This window comes from Oryctolagus cuniculus, chromosome 2 (genome assembly GCF_964237555.1).
Source record: "Oryctolagus cuniculus chromosome 2, mOryCun1.1, whole genome shotgun sequence".
In the NCBI taxonomy this organism is placed as follows: domain Eukaryota; kingdom Metazoa; phylum Chordata; class Mammalia; order Lagomorpha; family Leporidae; genus Oryctolagus; species Oryctolagus cuniculus.
Genome location: NC_091433.1, coordinates 39,514,994 through 39,535,397, shown reverse-complemented (window position 1 = coordinate 39,535,397; position 20,404 = coordinate 39,514,994). Strand labels below are relative to the sequence as shown.

The following is a 20,404-nucleotide window of genomic DNA, read 5'->3' as shown; positions in this document are numbered from 1 at the left end:
AGTGTATCTCATCCGCTTTCATCATTAAATGTATTATTTTTTTTTATTTTAAAGACTTATTTACCTACTTATTTGAAAGTCAGATTGAGAGAGCCAAAGCATGAGCAAGAGCGAGAGTGAGAGCGATAGTGAGAGAGAGAGAGAGAGAGAGAGAGAATATCTTTCTTCTACTGGTTGACTTTCCAAATAGCCACAGTAGAAAGGGGTGGGCCAGGTCAAAACCAAGAGCTGGTAGCTTCCCACATGTGTGCAGGGGCCCACACACTTGGGCTATCTTCCACTGCTTTCCCTTGAACTTTAGCAGGGATCAGAAGTGGAGCAGCCAGGACTAGAGCTGTTGCCCATATGGGATTCTGGGACTAAAGATGGCAGCTTAACCCACTGTGCCACAGCCCTGGTCCCCATTTCATCAAATTTTGACTTCTCTTTTCCCAGACACTGTGTTCAACCTCTCAGAGCACCTCTTGGAAATTTCAACAAAATTAACAAAGACTTCAGGATCTTTCTTCTTAAGTTCATCTCTGCATTTTTGCTCAAAGAAAGCATAAGGAGACATCCTGCCCTTTGGTTTCTTGGGGTCACCTGTAACCATCTTGACTGTGTTGTTCATTTCTCTGGGGATTCCTGAACTTACTCTGGGCAAGACAGGTTATGGCACTTGTCTTGGCACTCTCCAGCCTCACATTAGTTGCCTCTACAAAAACCATCTCTTAGCAGATATTGTAATTACCTTGACTTATTGACCTTAATGTACTGCTTTGCATGAAAGTTATAGCTTTAATTATAACCAGTGCTTTTAGTATCTTGTTAAATGTATTGCTGTCTATGAACTTATGAACTCATGAGTTATATATAATACTGCTTTTTCTGAATTTGAGTGTGACATGAGTCTGCTCCAGACAGATGGATTTATACACTTAATGTACTTAAAATCATGTCAACGGTCTGAGCCTATAATGATAAGGATGGGAGTCAGATCCCAAACAAATGTTTCTTGAAGTGTGGTCAAAGGACAACTACAGCAGAATCTCTTGGCAAAGGGCTTTGCATTCAGGTCTGTGAAGGGGGATCATTGTTCATGAATTCCTGGCTTCTGCCCGCCATGCGCTCACATTGTTCCTGGACACTTGAGTTAATGCAGTATTCACATTTTTTTTGTTGTTGTAGTTCTCTAGGCATCAGGATGGAAAATCCCAATATTAGCAAATACTTTTCATTGCAACAATGAAACGTATTACCCCATGGACAAATCAGAACAAAATTTCTCACACACTTCATAATTAAATAGGAAAAATAGAAATTTTTTTCTTATTAGGAGCATAATATAAGTCATAATTCCATGGAGAATTTCCCATTCTTTACTATTATACTTATGATACAATAATATCTTTTAAATTTTCTATGCTGAGGAAAATCTAAAATCTATGATTCAATCCAACTCAATATCATTATTCTATAGAATGCATTTTAAGTAAATCATTTCACAGAAATTATGCTGAAGTTCAGTTAATATTTATTTTATTATGTCATAAAAGCAGATAATAAAAATAATATGATTAAAATAAATACACCTTTGTCTTAATGTCTTGAATTGATTCAAATTTGACTCTCATGAAAAAGAACAGGTCATCAAAAAGGAGGTACCTTTCTCTGAAGGGAGGAGAGAACTTCCACTTTTACTACAACCTTGTCTAAATATGATCAGAGTCAGTGAACTCAAAAGGCTTCCATAGCCTTGGCAGCTCATGACAAGAGCCTAGGGTGATTACTGATGCCATAAACAAGATTGTCAATTTGTTAAGTCAACAACAGGAGTCACTGTGCACTTAACTCCTCATGTAGGATCTCTGTCCTTAATGTGATGTACATTCTGATTTAATGCTATAACAAGTACTCAAACAGTATTTTTCACTTTGTGTTTCTGTGTGGGTGCAAACTGTTGAAATCTTTACTTAATGTATACTAAACTGATCTTCTGTATATATAGAAAATTGAAAATGAATCTTGATGTGAATGGAAGGGGAGAGGGTGCAGGAAAGGGGAGGGTTGTTGGTGGGAGGGAAGTCATCGGGGGGTGGGGGAAGCCATTGTAATCCATAAGCTGTACTTTGGAAATTTATATTCATTAAATAAAAGTTAAAAAAAGAAAATATATAGGCAAAAGGCAAAACAGCGAATTTCATACATATTTAGTGTTGTTTATTTGAGAGCAGAGAAACAGAAAGGCAAAGTGAGAGATGCAGACAAAGAACTTCCATCAGTTGGTTCATTCACCAAATACCCAAAGTGGACAGGGTTGGGCCAGGCTGAGTCCATCTGGGAACTCAGTCTGGGTCTCCCATGTAGGTGGCAGGGACGCAACCACTTGAGCCATCAACTACTGTGTCCCAGAGTGCATATTAATAGGAACCTGGGTCAGGAGCAGAGCCAGCCCCAAACCCGGCCACTCCTATAAGGAGTTTGGGTATCCTAACCAGTGTCTTAATCACCAGCAGAAAAATCCCACCCTTAAGTATTTTGAAGGATATTATTCAAGGTATATTCTCTGGAGAATGAGTGATCTCTCCATTCTCTGAAAGAATATTTGAGACTTCATTTTTCACTAATGCAGTAAAACCAACTAGTATTATTCTAAGTGCCTTATTCCCTACATGTTCTGTATTGGAAGGGTAGCATAAAGAAAAGCTAGGATAAAATTTGTTCTCAGAAATATTCTTCCTGTATATGTATACATATGTATACAATCCTTAATTTAAATCATTTTGAGTGGAGTAGAAATCCAAGAAGTTTGTTGTTATTAAAGTAATAAAAGAAGTAATTTTAATCAATAGAAGAATGTAGACCATGGACTCATGACTTTAGATATCTCTTTATAGAGTTATCAAACAGTGTAATCATTACATCTTCTATAAAATGCATTCTTTTGGTTCAAAATAATCTTAACTGAATACCCACAAATAGTCTGATTTTTCTATCTTGCCTTCCTCATTATAAATAATTGAATGATTTGCAATTTATGACTAAAATTATGTTGTGAGTTAAAGTATATAACTTAAATATAAATTGTTCTTTGTAATGAAATCTATATATTTTACTCTATGAGCAGTCTGTGTTTACAAGTCATCATTTTTTCTCAAAATATTGATGTCCATCATTGTTTGGAGGGAGCCGAAGAAAGATGTCTAACAACATATACAAGTAAAAAGTAAGTGCAAATGAGGTTGCAGTATCTATGCAGATTAGAGATCACAGTGTGAAGGCCATATATCACTAACTCTCATTGGCGACATAGGTAGAGAGCTACATGGGTTGATAAATAGACAAACTACATCTGCTTTATAAACACACATAGGCACCATATTTACTTGTATATAGAACATGTGATGCTCACTTTTTTCTTAGTGCCAGCAGAAAAGATTAATACGTTTTTGCTTTGGTTGTTTGCTTCTTTTCCTCACTCCATTCAGTTTCTCAGGAGCAGGAGATTAGTGTGATCATTATGCTGAGGATCTGGTACATCCTCCTTGGTTAATGTGAGGTCTCTCTTTCCTTCATTCCACCCATCACTGATGCCCATTCACTCCCATCTCTTCCTCCCCAAAGATGCAACCTATGATGGCTATGAAATACTTTCCTGAATATATAAAATATATTTAAATATATAAAAGTGATATTTATTTTCATTTTTGAAGCCCAATTTCATAAAGTTAGAAAAATGAGTGACTGTCTCACCAAGTGATTTAGCTGACAGTTTTGATGAAATGAACCTGTCATTACTATTAAATTCAGAGTTCACCAAAGCCCTATTCAAAGAAAGGTAGGAGCCGCCATGTATGAAGGACCTTTCAGGTCATGTTTTAGGCCTGAAATTTTCTCATTTAATTTTCACTACAATTACAACTCACTGTGATTATGCAAATTTTACAGGTGAGAAAACTGAAGCTCATAGTGGCTAAGTAACTTTTTATAGTTTAAAAAAAAACAAAAAGCAAAAGGCTAGAGGCCAGCGCTGTTGTGTAGCGGGTAAAGCGGTCACCTGCAATGCAGCATCCAATATGGGTCCCGGTTCAAGACCTGGGTGCTCCACTTCTGATCCAGCTCTCTGCTATGGCCTGGGAAAACAGTGGAAGATGGCCCAAGTCTTGGGCCCCTGCACCCACATGGGAGACCTGGAAGAAACTCCTGGTTACAGACGTGTGCAACTCCCCGCCATTGAGGCCACTTTGGGGAGTGAACCAGTGGATGGAAGAACTCTCTCTCTCTCTGTCTTTCCTTTTCTCTCTGTGTAACTCTAACTTTAAGTAAATAAATAAATATTTGAAAAAAAAAAAAAAGAAAAAGGCTGTAGTAGTGCTGATTAGTTAATTTCATGTTATTAAATGAAAGAAATAATGCCTGAGTGCATGGATAAAAGTATATTTGTAACACACTTGAACTTAACAAGTTTATATTTAACATCAGGTCAATATTTGCTCTCTGAGGAAAGAAGAACAATTGTGAAACAGTGGAAAAATTCAAGTCAGATAAAGAGCCAAGGTCAAATATATTATTAGATGAATAGGGATATATGCGTCGGTAGACAAGATATTGATGTAGACCAGAGTTTTTAGGTTGCAAACACACATGCAGTTACATGTTTGTGATCGAAGCCTTTGAGGCTAGGTTTGAAGCATGCAGACAATATTAGAGAATAATGCTTCTTGTTTGTTTCCTTTTTGCTTTGTTCAATATGCACAAAGTGAGTATCTGTTGATTGATGCTTGTTTGTGCCTAAGTCAATAAAATGGATGGCAGGACAGCAAGCAAAACCTTTATGCTTCACAATGCCAATTTCACGGTCAATACTAGTAGCAAAAGCTACAGTGACTGGCACAAAAATGAACCAGAGAGGGCTGTTTTCTATACAAATGTGCTTTTTCTCTTCCACACATAGTCATGTAATGAAGTGGGTTCATTTTATTGATCTCACTGGTCGTAACCTTTACTAAGTGTCCAATTTAAGAAAAAAATTCTATGAAGAGATTTACAAAAAAAATTTATGTGCTCGGCTCTCTTAATGGGAAAAATTGATTTAAATACTTTCCAACAAGCTTCCTATATGACTTCTGTACATAACTATGTTTGTATGAACTTTTGTGTAAAAAATGACTAATACTGGTATGCTACATGAAGATTTGGGTGAATTTATCTATGTAATTGAAAATTTATATGAAGTGGGAACTTTTAGTGAGTATATTGGACATATTTAAATATATGATTATTTATACTTCAAAATTTACATACTTGCTTGAAATCTTCATTTAATTCTTTTCACTTGAATTTTAATCATTATCACTGAATCCATGACTTTTTCAAACAGAAAGAAACTTTTTCTGAAAACATTAAATAGCGTACTAGTTTAAAGTTGGAATTTGTCATTAGAAAAATGTTGCACTAATTTCTGATTATATCATTTTCTAGTTTTGTGGAATATTTTATTTGTTTATTTAACAGTCAAAAAATAATAATAGTATGCAGTTCATTTTTTTTTCTTTTGGGTTGTAGAGAAACTTCATGTAAAGTCACATCATAGTACCTGGAATAAGAAAACATTAAAAATGAAATATTAAAACTGTCCTTATTTTTAAACCCTGGTTTATTCATAACTAATAAGTATAATGTAACTTAGAGTGTTTAAAATGAAAATAAAAGTATCTGGACAATTCATATCTCACAAATTAGATATGAAATAAAATAAAATTGAAGTACAGATAAAAAATCAATTGTTGATTTAAATACTTACTGAGATAAGATCTAACTTAGTTTAGTAGCCAGACAGACAAAATACATGTGCTTATAAAGTAATTATCACCTTGGTTTTGTATTATTCATTCTACCTCATTTGTTCTCCAGCATTAGACATAGTTTTAATGCATTTTGAGTTGGGCATTTTATTAATTTAAATTTCAATTAATCTAAAGTTATCCAGGAAGATTGGAAGCTGCCAATTTTTTTCTTTAAAAACTACATTGTGCAGTAATATTCATAGCTACACCCACTCTTTGGCAATTTTGAGTTGTGTGGAATGAGTCATACAGACATATGCATGTGTATTTTTATCTGGTTAGAAAATGTCATGCCCATGGAATTCTCAGTGTTCCAAATACATGCAATCCTGGGCCTGAGTCCTTTTTCTGACATGTATGGAATACAAGATAGAGAATGCTACCCTGTAATATATGTAAGCTATTTTTTAAACCATCAATAAAAACCATTTGGTGTTTTGAAAAATGTTCTTTTAATGAAACCTACCACTGTGTTTGTAATTCTTAAAATATTATTTTTATAAAACCTAAAATAAAAAATCATGGTACATTATCTAGAATGCCCAATGTGAAGCTGATTATTGATTGCCATATTTTGATATTTATGTTTGATTTCACATCCTCTATAATAATAAAAATGTACAAAAAGAAATGGCATATATCTGGATTCTCTGAGAAAGTTAAGCAAAAAAAATCATGTTGATAAAAAATGTTTTTAAATAATAAGAAATTTTTAAGTTAAAGTTCCAAACTGGCTAACATAATATCTGGTAATCATGCACTATCATATTGTATGTCCTATAACAGATGGTTTGATTATTGTATTTCACCAAAACAACTACTTATAGGTCAGTTTTTATTATTTTAATCTTCTGAAAATACTTCTTCTGATTAGATTTCTTGTAAAATTATTTTAGCAGTTTTCCCACCTTGATTTTTAAAATATTGAGAAAATCAAATATTTTGCTCTATTATTATCTCACAGTCCTCATTAATAATTGAATTATTTGAAATAAACTACATTCAGATACAGAGAATAGAGACTGTATGCCCCAGAGAGAGACACCTCTCCTACCTTCCCTTACCAGGCTAAAAGTCAAATTCATTCACCCATCATTCAAGTTCTTTTTGGGATCTGGCCATAACCTCCTTTCCAGTCTAGTACTTACTGCCTTGCAGGCATAACTCACTGTCAAACATTCAATGCTTCCCAGTTTGCTCACATGCACAATTCTCTAAGGAAAAGCAGATTGTTAATTTAGCTGGAGCATCAGCTGAATGACTGTCTGGAAATGGGGGGGAAAAGGTGGGAAAGGTGAAAAGGATCCAAGCTATGAAAGTTTCAGCCCTTTAGCTACTGCAATTATTGTTTTTTTTTTTTTTTTGAACAATACACGATAGCTACTTGTGTAGCATTTGTATTGTATTAAGTACTAAAAATCATCAAAGAGATGTGTTACAGCATAGTATGCAGGTTATAAGCAAGCACACCATTTATGTAAAGGGCCTCAGCACTTGTGGATTTTAGTACTCACAGGGAGTTCTGGAACCCATCACCCATGAATTCTAGGAAAGTATTTATGATACTTTAAAGGAAGTGACTCTAGTATATGAGAAAGCTCAGAGAGAATAAAAATGATTAAATGCTGAATGAGAATAATATATCTGAGTGTAAAGGAAGAGACGGGAAACAGTATTGAGGAAACAGTATAAATTCATATCTCAATTTCCCTGCTTATTAGCTGCATGGATTTAAACTAGTTACTTAATTGCTCTAAGCTTTTCATTCCTCATTGGTTAAATGAGAATAACAAAATTACTACCTATGGATTGTATGAGAATTAGGATTTAAAAAATAAAAACTCTACAAAGTATTTAGAGCCTAGCTCACAGTAAGTGTTCAAGGAATATTGTCTAATTCATTAATGTTATTGTAATATCATATGAATTTGGCATAACATTGGCTATGCTTAGGACAGAAGACTAGAAAACTGTCCTAAGATTTCTATGTTGAATGCCTGAAATAAGAATGACAAGGACATAATTTAAGACTATAGTAGGTGAGAAAAGATAATAAACTAATTATTTGTTACACATTTTATTTGAAAAGCTGGTGCAATGACCAGGTAGGATTTACTCAGTAGGCAGTTGGAACTGTGAATCTAGTATTTAGTAGTGAGTCACCAACTCACTGTGATATTAATACACTGTAACAAGATCTGATTAGGGAACTGTGTTTTTTATTCTGCTTTTGCTTTTCATCCAGTGGATAGTTTTCATTAAAATGATCATCATGATCATGTAGGACTCTAAGTCTGTGTTTAACAAAATCATATAAAAAATCAACTATTTCACAGCCAAGGCTTGTAGTTTCATAAATTGACTGTGAGTCATTTCCTACCTTATATAATCACATTGTATGATTATTTGAAGAGTAATGCAAACACAATTATTTTTCATTTTCATCAGTAGAAAACTGTTTCTATCACCTAGGAACACCAAAATGACTCAGGGAATCTCCCTGTAAACATTGCAGGGCATTTTCTCAAAGTTGATGAATCCAGGAATTAAACCATAATGTTTACATTTAACTGGTTTTCAATGAAAATATCATTTATGCGCCGGCGCCGTGGCTCAACAGGCTAATCCTCCACCTTGCGGTGCTGGCACCCTGGGTTCTAGTCCCAGTCGGGGCACTGGATTCTGTCCCGGTTGCCCCTCTTCCAGGCCAGCTCTCTGCTATGACCCAGGAGTGCAGTGGAGGATGGCCCAGGTGCTTGGGCCCTCCACCCCACGGGAGACCAGGATAAGTACCTAGCTCCTGCCATCAGATCGACGCGGTGCGCCGGCAGCAATGTGCTGGCCGCAGCGCGCCGGCCAGGGCAGCCATTGGAGGGTGAACCAACGGCAAAAGGAAGACCTTTCTCTCTGTCTCTCTCACTGTCCACTCTGCCTGTCAAAAAAAAAAAAAAAAAAAAAAAAAAAAGAAAAAAGAAAAAAAAAAAAGTAAAGAAAATATCATTTAGAACTCGGTGTTTTGCCAGTATGTTAACTGTGTCAACTAATCTGAAATTCCACTACTTTCCACAACCTCCCCGTCTTGATCATTCACTTGTCCCTTTCAAATTACTACATTTCCCTTATGAAAATTAAGTACAGTTTCTCAATCTTGCCTATTTTATGTAGGAAAAATGATACGATTTCTCTTATCTTCATCTTCATGTGCTTTAGCATTACTCACTTTAATTTTCTCTTCTGCCTATATATAAGGTATAGTTATCTCTTCATTGGTGTTATAGTTTCTGAATCGTTGTACAATGAATATGTATCTGATAATAAAAGTAATTTAAAAATCATTTCCTCTCCAAAATATTAAAATGCATGTGATAACAAAAATGGGAAAAGTATAAAAGTTATTAACATTAATTTTCATCTCTACCCTTAGAAAAATGTTTTTTTCCTTTTTCTTAATGTATTTAGTTCTTATTGTCTAAATGCATCCAAGGACGTTCATCCTATAATACCTTATATTGGTACAATTTTATGTTCTCTGACTTGTTACCAAGTACGTACCTTGAAGTCTGACTTTAGTTTTGTTATTGTTGTATAGATGTCGATCATATCATTAGAATTTAATGAAATGCCTTTAAAGCGTATTTGCATTAAGATCCCTAGTTTTTAAAAAAACACAAGAATAAAAGCTGTAAAAATAAATAAGTAAACGCTGTATGCAGCATATTAACTGATCTTTCATATAGAAAAACAAAACAAAACCAAAATCCCAGAAACTCCCATTGTCATTAAGACTTTCTGGCATGATAGAGGAAGGGAAATGAAATAGCTAATATTGAGTTCATTGCTCTTGTTTAAGTCCTGTCACCCAACAATGCATGTCATCTGATTCATTCAGCCCATAAACACAGTAAGAAGCAGTTGAGAATTTGCTCCTCCTTCCAATCACCTTTATAAATTGAATTTTACCATTAAAAGCAATCTCTCTCTGAGAGAATGATGTTCAGTGAGTGTAGAGTTTCAGCTGTCTAAGATGGAAAAGTTCTAAATCTGTACAACACTCTGCTTACAGGAAATACTGTTCTCTATACCTCACGTTGTGGTGCAAGGTAGACATGTTAAGTTTATTTTAGTACAAGAAAATTACTTTATTTGAAATATATTGACCCTCTAGCTTTCTCAATTTTCTTGTAAAGTGCAAAGGTCCCTCAAAGGTGTACATTGTATCTCCAGTGTTCTCTACTACTGCTGATCAAAGTATGGGTCAAAGAATGGTGCTGGTGTGTGAGCTAATATTTACTGGTTTGTTACAAGGACAATACTAAGAAGCGTGCTTAGCCATTTACAGAAATATGACCTTGCCATATTTAATTTTTTCATTTTATGACAGTATCATTCTGCCATAGGTTAAAGGGACAAAGAAAAAATATGGTTTCTTTTCACAGATAGTTTGAAAAATAACACCTTACAGTACTTCTCATTGGAAATTTGTTTCCAAGTTCCTGTAATGCCAGAACTTGTGGGTATAACCTGACACTGGGAGGACTTTCAGTAAAGAAAATGGAAGCAACAACTTGCCATATTGAGCAGTATCTCTGTGAAATACAGTGCTCCATAAAATATAATTTGGAAACCTCAAAAAGCATAAAAGATATGTAAATCATGTTAAAATTGGTAAAACATGATGAAGCATGATCCAGGATTATCAATCACTTCAGAGAAAATTTGGGGGCATCATAGACCCTTTTGAGAATCTGATGAAAATACTGATTTTTGTTATTTACAAAAAATGTTAAAAGGTGCATTGTGAACAATATCTGCATATAACTTGGGGACGTATACTGTTTGAATTGTATGTGTGCGTAGGGAGAATTCAGGTTAACAGTAACTCATGGGAAGATTTTTGGCATTCTAGTTCCTACTCAATGGAGATTTTTCTTTTTTAATCTTGTATCAGAACCATTTTCTCACTGTTCAGTGAACATGATGAAACATGTTTTCTGTTGTCACAATGTGATTAGACACGGAGGTTGCTGCTTGGAACAGAAATACAGGCTGCATGGAATAGGAAACATAAAGATAAGGGAGGGGAAAGCAGTAAACCCTTGCAAACAGAGAAAATGCTGGTCAGTAAGAATTCATTATCTGCAGACAACTTGAAAACACTGCCCTTACTCCAGAGGCTCTGCTCTTAATTTCCTCAGTCCCCATCCATCAGTTCGACTCTCTGCATGAAATTCCCTCCCTTCCTTATCACCTCATTCACATAGGTGATCTTTACTGATTTTGCATGACTCAGAGTGATGATGAAGAGGATGAAGACGTAGTACTGATAATAATTGCTAACATTTATTGAGTGGTTAGTTTATTAGTTAGCAGTCATTATTCTCTCTCTCTCTCTCTGTCTCACAAACACACACACACACACACACACTTTACTCTTTACAACAGCCACACGAAAGTGGTAGCATTTTGCATATAAAAATTCATTGCATTTACAGAAAGGTAGTTTATTTTCACAATGTTGCATAATTACTAAGTAGCAATAGCTGAACAGAGAAATTATCTTTGCTGAGAAGCCTTCCAGAAAAGGTCAGTTTGTTCTACTGTGTGCTCCCAAAGAAATCTAGATCATTTGCATCATAAATCTTACCATGATGTAGGTTTTAGTAGACTATAGGTATTGGTGGTATCCTTTTATAGTGAGATCATGAACTCCAGTGAGAAAAACTATGTTGTTCATGTTTTTTAATATCTCTAATGATTACAAGCATCCAACAGTGAGTACACAAGAGGACTTAAATATATGTTGATTACAAGTATAAACAAATGAGTAAATGCTTAGATGAAAAAATGAATGTCATAATTAAAGATTATATAAATAATTTCTGCATAAATGTATTTCAAAATTAAATACCATAAATCCTAGCAAAAATACTATTAACAATAAGTGACATCTTTTTTTCTAACTTGTTTCATGAGGATTATACCTGTTGTGTGTGGAACAGTGAAATAGAAGGACTATCTATTTTGGATACTCGAGAAGATCCAACTACCATGAATTAACAGAAAAATCAACTAAAATGGAAAAAAAATCTGAACGTAAGACCTGAAACTTTCAAAATCCTAGCAGAAATACTACATGAAAAACTACATGATGTTCATTTGGATGACGATTTTTGGGAGGATATCATACAAATCTCAGGCCATAAAATGAAAAAGATGGTATCAAATTAAAAATCTGCACAGAAAAGAAAGTAGTCAACCAAGTGAAAAGGCAGCCTATAGATAAGGGAAATATATTTAAAGTCATTTATCTGATGAGATATTTATACCTAAAATACAGGAAAAAATTCACATAATTCAATAACAAAAATACCAGACCAATTTAAAAAGTGGATAAATTATCTGAATTAGCATTTCTCCAACGAAGGTATAAAAATACCTAATTAGCACATTAAATGTGCCAACAACACTAACAATCAGGGAAATACAAATCAAAACCACTATGAGATATCAACTCAAAAGTATTAAGATGGCTTTTCCAAAAAGTTAAGTAGTAAGTGTTGGCAAAATTTGGAGAATAGGAAATTCTGATATACTGTTGCTGGGAATGTATATTTGATATAACCAGTATGAAAACTATGGAGTTCTTAAAGAAATTTAAAAAAATAGACCTACCTTATATGACTCAGCAATCTCTTTCTGAGTATATAACCAAAGTATATGGAATAACTTCTTAATGATATCTGCACCCCATGTTCATTGTAGCATATCCACAATAGCCAAGATGTGGAAACAAAATAAGTGTCCATGTACAGATGAATGGATGAAGAAACTGTGTATACACACACACATACACACACACATACACACATATTTCAAAATGTTTCTGAAAAATAGAAGTGAAAGTGAAAGATAAGTTCATTTTGGTGCAAATTTTTAAAATAATGAATATTATGATTTTAGTGCAAAATTATTCACTCTTAGAAGGAGATTCTGGCATTTGACAAAACACTGAGGAAACTGAGAGAGACTGTGCTAAGTGAAACATGTCAGACTAAGCGTGAAAACATTGCATTATCTCACGTAGGTGTGGAGTCCAAGAAAGAAATGAATACATTAATAAAATAAATAAAACAGCCGGTGCCGCAGCTCACTAGGCTAATCCTCCGCCTAGCGGCGCCGGCACACAGGGTTCTAGTCCCGGTTGGGGCGCCGGATTCTGTCCCGGTTGCCCCTCTTCCAGGCCAGCTCTCTGCTGTGGCCAGGGAGTGCAGTGGAGGATGGCCCAGGTGCTTGGGCCCTGCACCCCATGGGAGACCAGGTAAAATCACCTGGCTCCTGGCTCCTGCCATCGGATCAGCGCGGTGTGCCGGCCGCGGCGGCCATTGGAGGGTGAACCAACAGCAAAAGGAAAACCTTTCTCTCTGTCTCTCTCTCTCACTGTCCACTCTGCCTGTCAAAAAAATTAAAAAAAAATAAATAAAATAAATAAAACAAAGAATGGGGAAAGTCAGAGGAAGTGGGGAGATGTAACTCAAGGCATTTTAAAATTGCAGACATATAGTCTAAATGAGTAAAGGTAGAATGATGACTATAGTTAATAATATTGTTTTGGACTAAGGATTTTTGTAGAAAAAGCAGACTGTAGGTGCTCTTGCCACACCCACAACTATATGCAAAAAGAATTACTGTTTGATGATGGATGTGTTGATTGCTTGATGATAAAAATTACTTCATTGTGTATAAATATGTCAAAACAGTGTGTTGGAGGCAGGCACGTGGCTCAGCACTCAAGATGCCTTTTGGTTTGCTCACATCCCACGTCAGAGTGCCTCACCTGAATCTCAGTTCTGAATCCAGCTGCCTAATAATACATGCTGCTAGAGGCAGCTGGTGATGGCGCAAATGCCTGGGTCCTTGCCATCTATGTGGGAGGCCTGGATTAAATTCCTTGTTCCTGGGTGTTTGAGAAGTGAACCAGCAAATGCTCTGTTTCTTTCTGTCTCTCTGCTTCTTGAATAAAACAAATAAGTAAAAGCTTTTAAAACACTCTCATCAAAAAATGTCCAGGAATTATGTTGTGCTCTTTAAATACATATAAAGAAATGGAATGAGAGACCAATATACATATACCCTTGATCCTTATTTTTCTCTTTGTACTAGCTGGGATCTTCTATATTGATATCAAGCCCTATCACAATGATGATCACTTCCAAAAAGATAAAATTTTTGAATACTTTATTTATTAATCTACATAGTATCAAGTGCTTTGCACTGCATTTTATTCTTTTACTAGATTCTCAATTTCATTCCACTTAATTTAGTTCTACTTATGAGGACCTGGTTTAATGGCCTGAATTTTGAATATTTGCTTCTCAGAACAGTAGGTTCTTTAAATGCCCTATCAACTGGCTTCCTGCTTCCAATCCCTCCCTTCCATACCCATGCACAGTTACCAAATTTCTTCTTCAATAAGATTGCTTTCATCATTGTAGTTCCCTGTTCAAAACCTCCAATGACATTCTTACCAACAGGATCAAGTTCAGATTTCTAAGCTTGATGTTCAAAGTTTTCCATAATCAGTACAAACTTGCATGCTTCCCTTATCTCTGATTCTTGCCTTGCAGCATCCTTCTATTTTATGTTCTCTGCACATTCCTTACCCAATCCAGCATGTTACTTTGTAGAGTTAAGGAAAAACTCTTAAAGAAAATCCTTATTCCTCCTTTCTGAATCACCTTATTCAACTTATCTAATAATCCTAATATAAATGCCATCATTTATAATGAGTGCTCTAGGATATGTTGTTTTTTCTCCCATTCTAGTTAATGAAATTCATTTTTAAAAGATTCACTCATTCATTCATCCATTCATTTACTTGAAAGGCAAAACAAGAGAGAGAGAGGCATAGAGAGTGAGAGCTCCCATTTGGTTTACTTCTCAAATGCCTGCAACAGCTGGTGTTGATCCATGTCAAAGACAGGGTCCTGGAACCCAATCCAGTTCTCCTATGTGGGTAACAGAGACCCAAGTACTTGAGCCAACATCTTCTGCCTACCAGGTACATTAACTCAAAGGTGGATCAGGAATAGAGTAGCTGGGACCTGAACCAGGCTCTCCAATGTGATGTAGGCATTCCAAGCAGGAGATTAACTTGTTGCACCACAACCCCATCCCAGAATTTATTTTTACACCATGTATTTAGCCTTTGGATTTTATTGTAATTATTTTTTTATATTTATCATATACTATTTTATAGTACTCTTTAAATTTTTTCTTTTTCATTTATTCCTGCTTTCTCTTTGCTTGATGGTCAGGATTAGGAAGGCACAGATCATGTTTCAGAATTTTGCTATCTTCCTTGTAATCTAGCTTCACAGATGTATGTCTAATAAATATCTGTTGAATGCATACATTCACACTCCTGCAGAAATGTTCGATGAGAGGTGCTCAGAGTAGCACATAATTCCAGACAGAAAACTTACCAGGCTGAGTCATTTAGCAGCTGCAAGATGTTTTCAGTGTATCTCCTTATCTGGGTGTGAGAATTAGGGATAAAGAAATCTCAGTTTGCAGTATGGTAGATAAACTTTGGTGTTGTACCTTTTTTAATTCAATAATGCATTTTTTAGATTTATTTATTTATTTATTTGGAAGGCAGAGTTACAGAGAGGCAGAGACAGAAGCAGGAGAAAGAGAGAGAGAGAGAGAGAGAGAGAGAGGGCTTCCATCCGCTGGTTCACTCCCCAGATGGCCACAAAGACAGAGCTGGGCTGATCTGAAGTCAGAAGCCGGGAGCTTCCTCTGGGTCTCCCACATTGGCGCAGGGACCCAAGGACTTGGGCCATCTTCTACTCCTTTCCAGGCCATAGCAGAGAGCGTGATCAGAAGTGGAGCAGCTGGGACTCAAACCAGCGCCCATATAGGATGCCTGCGCTGCAGGCTGGGCTTTAACTCCCTGTGCCAGCACTGCAGGAGGCGGCTTTACCCACTATGCCACAGTGCTGGACCCTCAATAATGCATTTTTAAAACTATTACCTATACCCCATTCAAATACGAAGTAGATACCTTGATTTTGGTTGCAAGTAACAGAGAAAGCTTCAATAATAAGGAAATAGTATATATTTAAATTTTTTGTTTATTTGAGAGACAAAGAGGCAGACAGAGCCCATTTGCCCCATCTGCTGGTTCACTCCCCATATATGCTACAAAAGCCAGGGCAGAGCTGGGGCCAAAGCACAGAGTGGGGAACTCAATTCAGGTCTTCCCATGGGTTCACATCAGTAGGAAGATGAAGTGAGGAGCCAGAGACAGAAATTGAACCCAGCTGCTCTGATGTGGGACACAGGGGTCTTAACTGGTAGATGAAGCACTTATCCCAGGAAAGAATCTTCCCAAAAGAAAAAGACAAAAGGAGTCCAGAGACAGAGTAGATTCATCTTTAGTTAACTGGGTAAACTGATGATCTCATCTGGGACAAGCTTTCTTCTATTGTTCTGTTCTCATGCCTCCTATTGTGTCATTTCTGCAGGCTTAGTCTTTTTTTAATTGCAAAATGTCTGTTACAGATCCATCTCTTTGTTGAAAATACCATGGTGTCCAGTGGAAGAAACAAAATTGTTTTTTCCTTTGAGGTCTCTATTTAGGAGTTAATAGCCTTTTCCAGGAATCCCCACAGAGTTCTCACGTCTTATTAGCTGAAGTTGGGTTATGTTCTCACCCCTAAACCAATAGATGGAAGAAAGCAAGAGCTCTCTAGAGATCTCATGTACAGCAGGGTGACTACAGTTAGCAACACGTTATTGTACACTTGGAACTTGAAAAGAGATAGGTTTTAAGTGTTCTAATAATGACGAAAATAAAAGGTAGCTAGAATAATAGATATACTAATTAACTAATTATGGTTATTATTACACAGTAGATACACATATTAAATCAGCAAGTTGCACGCCTTAATATATACATTTTAATTCTCAAATGCACCTTAATAAAAGATTGTAGAAACCCTCCTGACCACCTGAGAGATAAGGACAGACATCAGAATCGGATGGAGATGCTTCAGCGTATTGGAAGTACAAACGGCTGCCAGGGAAATAACCCACCCGAAATGAGCCAGCGCCCCCTCAGAAAGGCAGGCAGTGCTCTTTCCATTTGTCCTCAAAGAACTGCAGACACCTAAGCATTTCCTGTCTCCGGGGGGATAGAAGAGTGGTTGGAATGCTCTGCTAGAACATTTCCACTGTCATAATGGCCATATGTGATGTAGATTGTTTGAATTAAAATATTGGTGATAACTAAGCACGGAGATTTCTCTAGGGCACCTTTGTGAAATAATACATTTTGTCTGGATATTTTCTTAAGCCAATATGTAAAGCAGATAAATTAATTTTCCCACTCTTCTTTTCTGCTCAATTCTTTCATCTAATCTGATCAAAGTAGTTTGCAAGGGCCAGTGTTGTGGCACGGCAGGTTAAGCTGCCACGTGGGATGTCAGGCGTCCCAAATCAGAGCACCAGTTTGAGTCCCATTTGCTCTGCTTCTAATCCAAGCTTCCTGATAATGTGCTTAGAAAACAGCTGAAGATGGCCCAAATATATGGGCCACTGCCACCCGTGAGGGAGAACAGAATGGAGTCTCTCCCTCCTGGCTTTGGCCTGGTTCAGACCTAGCTATTGTAGCCATTTGGCAGTGAACCAGCCGATGGAAGAATTCTCTCTCTCTCTCTCTCTCTCTCTCTCTCTCTCTCATCTATCTTCCCCTCTACCTCTATGCCTTTTCAAATAAATAAGTAAATAAATGAATCTTTTAAAAAATAAAAACTTTTTAGCAGGGGCACAGAGCTGTGTCACGCTTGCTTTTGGAAGTGTTCTATGCCAGTCAGTTAAACTGGAAGGGATTTGTTCACTTGTTACCATTACTTTATGTATACAGATTAAAAATTATTGATGGGGAGGACTTTTGGCACAAGACCCTGCTGGGGATACCCACACCACCCCCTATTGAAGTGTCTGGTTTCCTCAGGCTCTACTTCCAATTCCAGTTTCTTGTTAATGTGCACCCTGGGAGGCCTCAGGAGATGGCTCAGAGGAATTGGGTTCAACCACCTCTGTGCAAGACCCAGTTGAAATTACAGGCTCCTGACGTCAGTCTGGCCCCACTCGCTGTTGTGGGCATTTTTTGGGATTGAGTAGCTCTCTCAGTGGATGGAGTAGCTCTCTCTTGTTCTCAGAGGGATAAAAGGATGTTTTACATGTCAAAATGTAGGTATCAGGTAAGATAGTATGTAATTACTAATTAGGGATTCTAGGTGCTTTCTGGTACTGTAAGCTATTCAACATAAATTCAAAGCTGCTTAAAACATATTTCAATTCAGCAGGTAATTATAATTTACAAATATTTTGAAAGTAATTACAATAGATGCCTTCTTATTTGATCTCAACAACTGGCTGATAATATTTTCTTTTTTTTAAAGGTTCTTTTTTTTTTTTTTAAAGAATTACTTATTTCATTTGAAAGTCAGAGTTACATAGTGAGAGAAGGAGAGGCAGAGAGGTCTTCCATCTGCTGGTTCACTCCCCAATTGGCCACAATGGCCGGAAGTGTGCTGATCGGAAGCCAAGAGCCTGGAGCTTCTTCCAGGTCTCCCACGTGGGTGCAGGGCCCAAGGACTTGGGCCATCTTCTACTGCTTTACCAAGCTATAGCACAGCGCTGAATAGGAAGTGGTGCAGCCAGGACTCAAAATGGTGCCCATATGGGATGCTGAAACTGCAGGCAGCGGCTTTACCCACTATGCCACAGTGCTGGACCCAGTATTTTCTTCTTTTAAAAGAATTATTTTATTTATTAGAAATACAGAGTTACAGAGAGAGGTAGAGCTAGAGAGAAAGAGAGGTTTTCTATTCCGCTGGTTCACTCCCCAGATGACCACAATGGCCAGACCTGAGCTGATCCGAAACCAGGAGCCAAGAGCTTCTTTTGGGTCTCCCACACAGGTGCAGGGGCTCAAGGAGTTGGGCCATTCTCCACTCATCTCCCAGGTCACAGCAGAGAGCTGGATCAGAAGAAAAGCAGCTGAGACCCGAACCAGCGACCATATAGGATGCTGGTGCTGCAGGCTGAGCTTTAACCCCCTGTGCCACAGCGCTGATCATCTAATGATTTTTTCCATTCTTTTCTTGAAATATAGTGACTGATGCCCATAGTTACCCATTGCTCTCAGTTTTAGGTTTCTCTCCCTCTTTGATAAGGATGTTACTCAACACTACATTTGCTCTACACATTTGTGTCAGCTGTACATATTAGGGCAATACTAAACTTGATGGAGGATTTGTAAACTGCTAATATATGAAAACCAAAAGGTACTGCCTTGCTAATTGTTCATGCATTGAATCACTAAAGTAATTTTGATGATTTAGAGTTAGAGAAAGCTAAAAACTAAGGTAAACTTATAACAATTAATGAAGGAGTTGTAACCAAGTTCTCAATCTAGGCTTCACCTGCCTCTTCAAGATCTCATTATATGGGAGAGATGGGAGGAATAGGAGAAGGAGGGAGGGCGGGAGGGAGGGACAGAGGGAGGGGAGGTAGGAGGGTGGATGGAAAACAGAAGAGAAGAAATTCAGAGAAACAAACTGGAAGTGTAAGATGATGCATTTGGTTGTAATTCATGTAACAGAGACCATGTAAAATTTCAATTGAACCCAAAGAATATGGCACATTTCTGCATTTCTATACCAAATATTAGCAAATAGATGCAAATGTATATTTTAATTTAAAATACCAATGTATATAAGGATGTATGTATATATCATTTTTATTGGAAGCATTGTAAAACTAGCTTTTTGTTGTTGTTGACAGGAAGAGTGGACAGTGAGATAGAGAGAGACAGAGAGAAAGGTCTTCCTTTGCCATTGGTTCACCCTCCAATGGCCCCCACGGCTGGCGTGCTGTGGCCGGTGCATCGCGCTGATCAGAAGCCGGGAGCCAGGTGCTTCTCCTGGTCTCTCATGCGGGTGCAGGGCCCAAGTACTTGGGCCATCCTCCACTCCACTCCCTGGCCACAGCAGAGAGCTGGCCTGGAAGAGGGGCAACTGGGACAGAATCTGGCGCCCTGACCGGGACTAGAACCTGGTGTGCCGGCGCTGCAGGCGGAGGATTAGCCTATGAGCTGTGGTGCCGGCCAAAACTAGCTTTGACATCTATTAAATATGTGTTTATTTGTGGCTCAGAAGAACTGATTAGTTTTATTTTAAAAGGGTAGAAGCTGCCACAAACAGCCCAAGTGTGTGCTTCTCTCTTTTCAAAGTAGGTTATTATGAAAAGAAAATATAAGATTAAGTTGTTCGTGGCAGGCGCTGTGGCTCACTTGGTTAATCCTCTGCCTGCTGTGCTGGTATCCCATATGGGCGCCGGGCTCTAGTCCTGGTTGCTCCTCTTCCAGTCCAGCTCTCTGCTGTGGCCTGGGAGGGCAGTGTAGGATGGCCCAAGTGCTTGGGCACCTGCACCCGCATGGGAGAACAGGAGGAAGCACCTGGCTCCTGGCTTCAGATCAGCACAGCGCCAGCTGCAGCAGCCATTTG

General features: G+C 37.4%; 1 long non-coding RNA gene across 1 annotated transcript; it reads right to left on the bottom strand.

The window, feature by feature from the left end:
• Positions 1-5,452: 5,452 nt before the first annotated feature.
• Positions 5,453-17,112, bottom strand: LOC103345139 (uncharacterized). Its single transcript, XR_007913514.2, has 5 exons — positions 16,807-17,112; positions 15,308-15,357; positions 12,498-12,708; positions 9,378-9,475; positions 5,453-5,575 (listed from the first exon to the last, which is right to left on the bottom strand). It is a non-coding gene; the product is annotated as an uncharacterized lncRNA (long non-coding RNA).
• Between the last annotated feature and the right edge of the window lie 3,292 nt (positions 17,113-20,404).